Here is a 9,971-nt window from a genome sequence, read left to right as displayed (position 1 = left end):
AAGATACATCAGCAAGAAAAGGGGCCCCTAGGAGGACTGCTGCCCCAGTTTCTTCTGGGCAGTCCCCCAGAGGCAGTAGAAGGGCTAGTATTACTCCTGAGCCTGACAAAGAGACCTCTGCTTCACATTTGCAAGAATTAATTGACAGATGCTCCAACCAGGACTAGTGGGGCCCTGCCTCTGGCCAGGTAGAGGAGAGGGACAACCGGATTTACTGGTCTGTGTGGATCCGATGGCCTGGCACACCTGAACCGCAGAAATATAAAGCTCTAGTGGACACAGGCGCACAGTGTACCCTAATGCCATCAGGCCACCAAGGGGCAGAACTCATCTGTATCTCTGGAGTGACAGGGGGATCCCAACAGCTAACTGTATTGGAAGCTGAAGTGAGTCTAACTGGGAATGAGTGGCAAAAGCATCCCATCGTGACTGGCCCGGAGGCTCCATGCATCCTTGGCATAGACTACCTCAAGAGAGGGTACTTCAAGGATCCAAAAGGGTTCCGGTGAGCTTTTGGCATAGCTGCCTTGAGTACAGAGAAGATTAAGCAGCTGTCTACCCTGCCTGGCCTTTCAGAAGACCTTTCTGCTGTAGGATTGCTGAGGACTGAAGAACAGCAAGTGCCAATCGTGACCACAACTGTGCACCAGCAGCAATATTGCACCAACCGAGACTCCCTGATCCCCATCCATGAGTTAGTTCATCGGCTGGAGAGCCAAGGAGTGATCAGCAAGACTCTCTCACCCTTTAATAGTCTTATATGGCCAGTGCGAAAGTCTAATGGCGAGTGGAGGCTAACGGTGGACTATCGGGGCCTGAACGAAGTCACGCCACCACTGAGTGCTGCAGTGCCGGACATGTTAGAACTCCAGTACGAACTAGAGTCAAAGGCAGCCAAGTGGTACGCCACAATTGATATTGCTAATGCATTTTTCTCCATCCCTTTGGCAGCAGCATGCAGGCCGCAGTTTGCTTTCACCTGGAGGGGCATCCAATACACCTGGAATCGGCTGCCCCAGGGGTGGAAACACAGCCCTACCATTTGCCATGGACTGATCCAGTCTGCGCTGGAACAAGGGGGAGCTCCTGAACACCTGCAGTACATTGATGACATCCTTGTGTGGGGTGACACAGCAGAAGTTGTTGAGAAAGGGAAGAAAGTAATCCAAATTCTCCTGAAAGCTGGTTTTGCCATTAAACAGAGTAAGGTCAAGGGACCTGCACAGGAAATCCAGTTCTTGGGGGTAAAAAGGTAGGATGGACGTCTCCATATTCCGATGGATGTGATCAACAAAATAACGTCAGTGTCTCCGCCAACTAGCAAAAAAGAAACACAAGCTTTCCTAGGCCTTGTGGGATTCTGAAGAATGCATGTTCCAGGCTGTAGTCAGCTTGTGAGCCCTCTACATCGAGTGACTCGAAAGAGAAACTGTTTCGAGTGGGGCCCCGAGCAACAACAGGCCTTTGAACAAATCGAACAAGAAATAGCTCGTGCAGTAGCCCTTGGGCCTGTCCGTACAGGACCAGCTGTGCAAAACATACTTTACACTGTAGCTGGGGAAAATGGCCTCACCTGGAGCCTCTGGCAGAAAACCCCAGGAGAAACTCGAGATCAACCTCTGGGGTTCTGAAGCTGGGGCTATCGAGGATCAGAAGCCAATTACACCCGAACTGAAAAGGAGATATTAACAGCATATGAGGGGATTCGAGCCACTTCAGAAGTTGTGGGTACAGAAGCACAGCTCCTCTTGGCACCACGGCTACCTGTGTTACATCGGATGTTCAAAGGGAAAATCCCCACTACACACCATGCAACCGACGGTAGGTGGAGTAAGTGGGTAGCGTTAGTTACACAGCGGGCTCGAATGGGGAAACCCAACCGCCCAGGAATCCTGGAAGAGATCATGGACTGGCTGGAGGGCAGGGATTTCGGAGTACCGACAGAAGAGGTAACTTGTGCTGAAGAGGCACCACCATATACTGAGTTGCCAGAAGACAGAAAGCAGCATGTGTTGTTCACTGACGGATCCTGCCGTTTGGTAGGGAGCCATCGGAAATGGAAAGCTGCTGTGTGGAGTCCCACACGACGAGTTCTGGAGGCCAAGGAAGGGGAAGCTGAGTCGAGTCAGTATGCAGAAGTGAAAGCCATACATCTGGCCCTACAAATTGCTGAAAGAGAAAAATGGCCAGTACTGTATCTCTACACTGATTCACGGATGGTGGCAAATGCTCTGTGGGGGTGGTTGCAGCAATGGAAACAGAGCAACTGGCAGCGCAGAGGTAAAGCTATCTGGGCTGCTACCCTGTGGCAAGATATTGCTGTCCGGGTAGAAAACCTGGCTGTAAAGGTATGTCATGTAGATGCTCACATGCCCAAGAGTCGTGCCACCAAAGAACATCATAATAACGCAGAGGTGGATCGAGCTTGATTGAAGTGGCTCTGGTGGACCTGGACTGGGGACGTAAGGGTGAGCTGTTTGTACATCGATGGGCCCATGAAACATCAGGACATCTGGGGAGGGATGCTACACACAGATGGGCTCATGATCGAGGGGTGGACCTGACCTTTGAGGCCATCAGACAGTTCACCCATGAGGGTGAGACCTGTGCCGCGATCAAGAGATCCATGAGGGTAAAGTCTCCCTGGAACAGGGGGCGGGGTGGCTAGGATTTCAATATGGTGAGGCCTGGCAGATTGACTATATCGGACCACTCCCACAAACCCACCAAGGCAAACGGTATATACTCACCATGGTAGAAGCAATTACTGGGTGGCTGGAAACACCCTGTAAACCATGCCACGGCCCGAAACACTATCTTGGGCCTGGAAAGGCAAGTGCTGTGGCGTCATGGTACACCGGAGGGAATCGAGTCTGACAATGGGAGTCATTTCCAAAACAATCTTGTCACCTCCTGGGCCAAGAGGCATGGTATTGAGTGGCTATATCACATCCCCTATCACCCACAAGCCTCTGGGAAGGTTGGGAGGTACAATGGACTGTTAAAGACCATGTTACGAGCATTGGGTGCTGGGACATGGAAACAATGGGACATAAATCTACCAGAGGCCACTTGGCTAGTTAACAACAGAGGGTCTGACAACCATTCTGGTCCTGCTAAAACAAAGCCCCTACATGCTGTGGGAGGAGCTGAAGTCCCCGTAGTGCATGTAGGGAAGTGGCTGGGGAAGGCAGAGTGGGTTGTTCCTGCCTTGGGAAAAGGCAAACCCACTCGTGGGATTTTCTTCCCCCAACGAAGGGGTATACCTGGTGGGTGATACAAAGAGATGGGGATATCAGGTGCGTGCCTCAAGGAGATTTAACCTTGGGAGAAAACTAATCTGTAAACTAAGTTATGTGTTATAGGAAGACACTGCAGAACCAATGACAGGTCAACTTCGCAAGGAACCAGGCAAGTGCAGCAAGGACTTGAGACCCCTGACTATCAAAACCTTGCCACATAAGACGAATACATAACCCACATCGTGTGTCTGTATACTTAGAACCCAATTTTGCCCACAGCACTAAATTCAACTCAGTGAGTATACTATATTCAACTATTTGAATCCTACTATATTTAGCATTGGTGCGGCCTCACCTTGAATACTGTGTGCAGTTCTCGTCTCCACAATATAAAAATGATATTAAGACACTTGAAAGCATACAGAGGAGGGCAACAAACTGGTAAAAGGGCTGGAAGGCATGTCCCATGAGGAGAGACTGAGGACACTTGGGCTGTTTAGTTTGGAGAAAAGGAGGCTAAGAGGCAACCTCATTGCTCTCTGTAACTTCCTGAGGAGAGGGAGTGGAGAAGGAGGTACTGATCTCTTCTCCCTGGTAACCAACGGTAGGATGCATGGAAATAGCAAAAAGCTGTGCCGGGGAGGTTCAGACTGGACATCAGGAAAATTTTATTTACCATGAGCGTGGTCAAACACTGGAGCAAGTTTCCTAGTGAGGTGGCCGATGCATTTGAGTAATGCACTTAACAATATGCTTTAACTTTTGGTCAGCCCCAAAGTGGTCAGGCAGTTAGACTAGATGATCTTTGTATGTCCCTTCCAACTGAACCATTCCTATTCTATTCTATTCTATTCTATTCTATTCTATTCTATTCTATTCTATTCTATTCTATTCTATTCTATTCTATTCTATTCTATTCTATTCTATTCTATTCTATTCTATTCTATTCTATTCCATTCCATTCCATTCCATTCCATTCCATTCCATTCCATTCCATTCCATTCCATTCCATTCCATTCCACCCTACCCCACCCCACGCCACGCCACGCCATGCCACACCACGCCACTCTAATACAGGCCTAATTTTAATAGTTCCCCCATTTCTCTGTGTCCTGGTTTTGGCTGAGATCGGGTTAATTTTCTTCATAATGGATGGAAAGGTGTCGTGTTTTAGATTTAGGACTGGAATAATGTTGATAACACACTAATGTTTTAGTTGTTGAGCAGTGCTTACACTAAGTCAAGGACTTTTCAGCTTCTCATACTGCCCTGCCAGCAAGGAAGCTAGGGTTGCACAAGAAGCTGGGAGGGAACAGAATCAGGACAGCTGATCCAAACCAGCCAAAGGGATATTCCATACCATATTTAAGAGAGCATATTTAAGAAAGGGGAAAAAAAAACAACTGCTGTTTGTTGTGGTTTAACCCGGCCGGCAGCTAAACACCACACAGCCGTTCGCTCACCCTCCCCCCTCCCACCTCTCTGGGATGGGGGAGAGAAATGGGAAAGTGAAGCCTGTGAGTTGAGATAAAGACAGTTTATTAAGACAGGAAAATAATAATAATAATAATAATAGTATTACTAATAATAATGTGTACGAAACAAGTGATGCACAATGCAATTGCTCACCACCCGCTGACCGATGCCCAGCCTATCCCCGAGCAGCCGATCCCCCCACCCTGGCTAGCCACCCCTATATATTGTTTAGCATGACGTCAGATGGTATGGAATACCCCTTTGGCCAGTTTGGGTCAGCTGTCCTGGGTCTGTCCCCTCCCAGCTCCTGCTGCACCCCTAGCCTGCCTGCTGGCAGGACAGAGCGAGAAGCTGGAAAGTCCTTGGCTTGGTGTAAACACTGCTCTGCAACAATTAAAACATCAGCATGTTATCAGCGCTCTTCTCATCCTAATCCAAAACATAGCACCCTACCAGCTACCAGGAGGAAAATTAACTCTGTCCTAACTGAAACCAGGACAGATATCCACCCCTTATTCCATACCATTTATGTCATGCTCAGGTTACACTCTCCAATACCTTCTAATTAATCACCATTTTCCTCTATGGTATATAGCAATCATGGTAGTGATGACATACAGTATTATATAATAATTAACATAATACAATTCAACTCATGGGCTATTCTCACCCAGTATTAAATCCCCTTGAGGTACACACCGGACCTCCCCATTCTTTTGCATTACCCACCAAGTGCATCCAGGTCCCTGAGCAAAAGCAATCCCACGAATGGGTTTGCCTTTTCCTGAGGCAGGAGTAGCCCAGACTGTTTTACCCAGCATGTTTCTTACATGCACTACAGGAACTTTATCCCCTTCTACAGTGCGTAACAGGTTTGATTGGGCAGGTCCAGCTCGGTTGGGAGATCCCCTAGTAGGGGATGTCAAGCCCTCTGTCCTGCAGGTGAGCAGCTGGATCAGCTACTGTCCTTTGCAGGGACTTAGGAAGGGGCTGCTGGGCTTCATTGGGGGCAAGTTGATACCTCCTATCTGTCTCCCTCAGAGACTCCCAGGAGCCCCTCAGGCTGCTGCTTTCTCGCTGCAGGCTGGCCATCTGCTCAAGCAGTTCCTTGAGCAGGGCATACCTGCACACGACAGCCCTCTCTTCCCTCAGGACCCAGGGGCGCCTCCAGATTCCAGAGCTCCCCACAGTCTCCAGTCTGGACTGCCACTTTACCCCTCAGGGGATCCACCTGGGTGCCCACATGAGCCCAGAGAGCACCAAATAACATCACAAAGCCCATGGGACCATACATTGGTGGGACATACAGGGCAGATGGGCCTCACACCTGACAGTCGGTTGAACCTAGTCACTCTGGTAATCAATGGCAACGGAATATACTTGCAAGATAGGTAGGAATGGAATGAGCAGAGGAAATTGCTATGACTGATCGCAACTCTCAATGATGATATAATGGTGGAATGCTGACTGATTAACAACCTTCAGATTGAGAGAATAAGACACATCTCCATAACCATGACTAATTGCACGGCGAAACGCACGATGGTACTATACTCTATCCTTTAGAACATAGAGTGTGGGCCCAACAAAACGGAAACAAATGGCAAACTGTTGATGTTAATGCATGTGTTGTTCAAGAACAACAAGGTTTCATTTGTGAAAGTAACACTCCTAAAGCTCAAGATACCTGTCTAGATACAGAACAGAATATTTGCTGTTATAAGTGAGACCATACAAATTTCTTGGTCTATCAGAAATATTTTATTAATTAAGTAAGCAGGCACAAGCAAAACAGCGCTGGGCGGCTGGGGAGTCTCCGCTCCACCACAGCACACAACTTTCCCTTTTCAGTGTCGCCGTTTTATAGCATCCAAGTTTCGGTTTGTCAGGACTTGTTGGACCTTCTGAAGCTGCGCAGTTCGTTGTTGGGGGTCGTTGTTTTTCTTTCAATGATCATGCGTTGTGCTCGTGTTCAAGGGGGAGGGTAGTGAAGCGGGAAACAGTATTTCACAGAGTCTTTGTTTTACCAAGGATGTTTATCCAACACCCCCTCCCCACTATCTACTTGCTTAGTCTTCCCCCTTAACAAGGTCGTAAATTGCAAAACCTTATCTTCTCAGCAGATCCTCTGAATTCCTTTTAAAGACAATGAACAAACACCCGCTAATTTATCACAATCCCTCCTTTTTCTTTTTCTAACATATTTTGTTCATTGATGAATTTTTGAAGCACTTGTTTGCTCAATATTAAAGTTTCTGCGTCATCCTCCTCCTGTTCAAGAGATTCATATTTCGCACGCACAAGCATAAGGTGAGCTGCCTCTAATCGGTTTTTTTACAATCGCGATTATTCGATTGAATATACATGGTACAAAAGTTAGTGTTAATATGAGCAGCAACAAAGGTCCTGCTATAGTTGATAGCAGTGTAGTGAGCCAAAGTGAGTAATTAAACCAGGATTCATACCAATTCTGGTGGGCTTCATTTTCTATTTTTCGTTTTTCTAGCCCTTCTCTCAATTTAGTCATTGTATCCCTTACTACTCCAGTATGATCTGCATATACGCAACACTCCTCTCGTAGGGCTGCACACAATCCTCCTTGTTGTAGAAAAATCAGATCTAATCCCCTACGATTTTGTCGTACAGATTTCTCTAAAGCTGATATGGATTGCTCGATACGGGCCAAATCCTCATCTACAGCAATGCGTAGAGAGGTAAATTCTTGGCTTTGTTTTACCAGAGAGGTAATTTCAGTTCCGGCTCCTGCAGCCCCCAGAATCATCAGAGTGGCTAAAGTGACAGCCGTAATAGGCTCTCTCTTCCTTAAGTGTTTTTTTTTTGCCATAGCATGTTGGATGTACATATACTCCTCAGAATGGTAAAGAATCCTAGGTATAATTACTACCTGTACACAAAAATCATGAGACGAGTTGAACAATTTTAAAGATAAGCATGGAGTTACCCCCAGAGACGAACATACCCATCTGGTGTTATCTGCTGGTATTAACCATTTTTCTTTGTCTAATTGTGTAACATTTTCTGTAATATTGCATAGATGGAACTTCTCACCAGGGACCGTGCCTACGCACCTGCCATTCCCAGTTACTTCCGTTAACGTTATTCCTACATCCCTTCCCCAATTGCATTGTGGGGGATCGGTTTCGTTTGAACGGGTGGTTTCTCCCAGATCCCCAATGGCGTCGTAATATGAGGGCCTTATATCAAGACATAACCAGCAAGGTCTAGGCACGTCTGGATTTGGTTGATTCAACAACTGATAACTAGCATTCATGATTCTCCATATGTTATTCCCGGTCACCCCTTCATTTCTAATCCCATACTCCGGGTTTACTGATTTATTAGCAACCTCCAGTGGTTTAGGGCTATTAGGAGTTAGCATTCTAAAAGCTTGTGTAGGCTGAATCCTCAAAACACTCCCCGACAGTTTCTGATTTGGTCCCACCCGTTGGGGACTCTTAGTCTCTTCCTTCTTTATATAGATGATGCCTTCCCTATCAGTCCCCCAGCAGTAGTTATCTGCTGAACAACATGGTGATCTTCTCATCTAATCAGGCTCCATTTAAAAGGTTTGTGAGGGTGCGCAGACCCAGGAACAGTGTAAACAATCGTACCCATTACTATGTATCGCAAAAAAAATGGCTAGGGCCCATTTTCCAGAGTTCTTTACCTGGCCACGTAATTCCCCACCGTTTCACTCTCTGCCTCGCTTGTCAGTTCGGTTGCAGCGAACTACAAGGTGCAAGTTCTTCTTGGCAGCAGCAGTGTTCTTCAGGGGAGTTTCTCAGGTAACCGCGACCTTTTTCTGATCAAACAGGGTCCCCTTTCCTCCTTTTTTTTTTTTTACGATACATAGACAGTTAGACCATACTTATCGAGTTCGTTTCAACGTGAGCTTTAAGTCATCAGGGCCTGCGACCGCTTCCCATTCGCTTTTCTGGATCGGTCCTTTCACGCGACTGGCATGCGTTCACCCCTTCTCAGCCGTCCGGATAGCCGTCTCTGTGATAAGTAAAACAACATAGGGGCCTCCCCACCGTGGTGTTAAAGACGTTTCTTTCCATGTCTTAATTAGAACCCTATCTCCAGGTTGTATCCTATGGATTGCTATATCTAGCCACCAAGCCTTTCGCTTGCAACTCCCTCCGTTGGTTCATAAGCTGTATTAAATAAGGTTTTAATTGGATATCCTGTACCTGGGGGTGATCAGATGGCATCTCTAAATCATAAGGCATACCATACAGCCTTTCAAAAGGTGAGATTCCGACATCGGCTCGGGGCTATGTCCAGATATTCAATAGTGCAAGCGGTAAACATTTCATCCAGGAGGTTTTAGTCTCTATCATAAGCTTTGTTAGTTGCTTTTAATTTCACCATTCATTCGTTCTACCTTTCCCGAACTCTGAGGATGCCAGGGAGTGTGATATTCCCATTTAATTCCCAGAGCCTTCATCGTGTCTCGGGATACCTTTGACACAAAGTGTGGGCCTCGATCAGAGTCAATTGCTTCTATTACCCCGTATCTGGGTATGATGCTTTCTAATAATATCTTTACCACGGTTTGAGCTGTGGCCCTTGTCGTAGGGAATGCTTCAACAAAGTTTGTGAGGTGGTCTACAATAACTAATAAGTATCTATATCGCCCCGTTTTTGGAAGTTCAGTAAAATCTAATTGAATCTTTGCAAAAGGTCGATGTGCCAATTCTCGTCCTCCTCCCGGGACCCTTTTTCTCATGTGTTGAGCATTTACCCTCCAACAAGTTATGCAATCATTTACGATCCTCTTTGCTATATTATAAATCCCTATACACATATAATATGTGGCAAATTGATCCACCAACGCCTGAGTACCCCAGTGCGTCTGTTCATGAAATCTCCGTAGCACCCTCATAGCTACTGATTTTGGTAACACTTCCCGTCCATCAGGCAGTACCCATTTCCCTTTATCGTTTTTTTTTTTTTGTTTTTTTTTGTTTTTTTTTTGAACCCCCATTTGTGTCATCTTGTCTTCTTCTGTATTAGTGAAACAGAGTAAGGGGAGGGGAATGGGTCCATTCGACCACAGGGAGTTAGTCGGCCCGCACTTGTAGCAGTTTTTATAAGGCGGGCTTTCTTCCTCTGAACAATTGCATTCAATCCCATCAACTCCCCATTCACTCCAGCAATCATAACATGGAAATTCCTTTAAGCCTTTCCCACAGTATTAAGTATTATATTAAGCATTATTATATATTA

This window comes from Anser cygnoides, chromosome W (assembly GCF_040182565.1).
Source record: "Anser cygnoides isolate HZ-2024a breed goose chromosome W, Taihu_goose_T2T_genome, whole genome shotgun sequence".
Classification (NCBI taxonomy): Eukaryota; Metazoa; Chordata; class Aves; order Anseriformes; family Anatidae; genus Anser; species Anser cygnoides.
The sequence above is the reverse complement of the archived record's forward strand: the minus strand, read 5'-3'. Positions refer to the sequence as shown.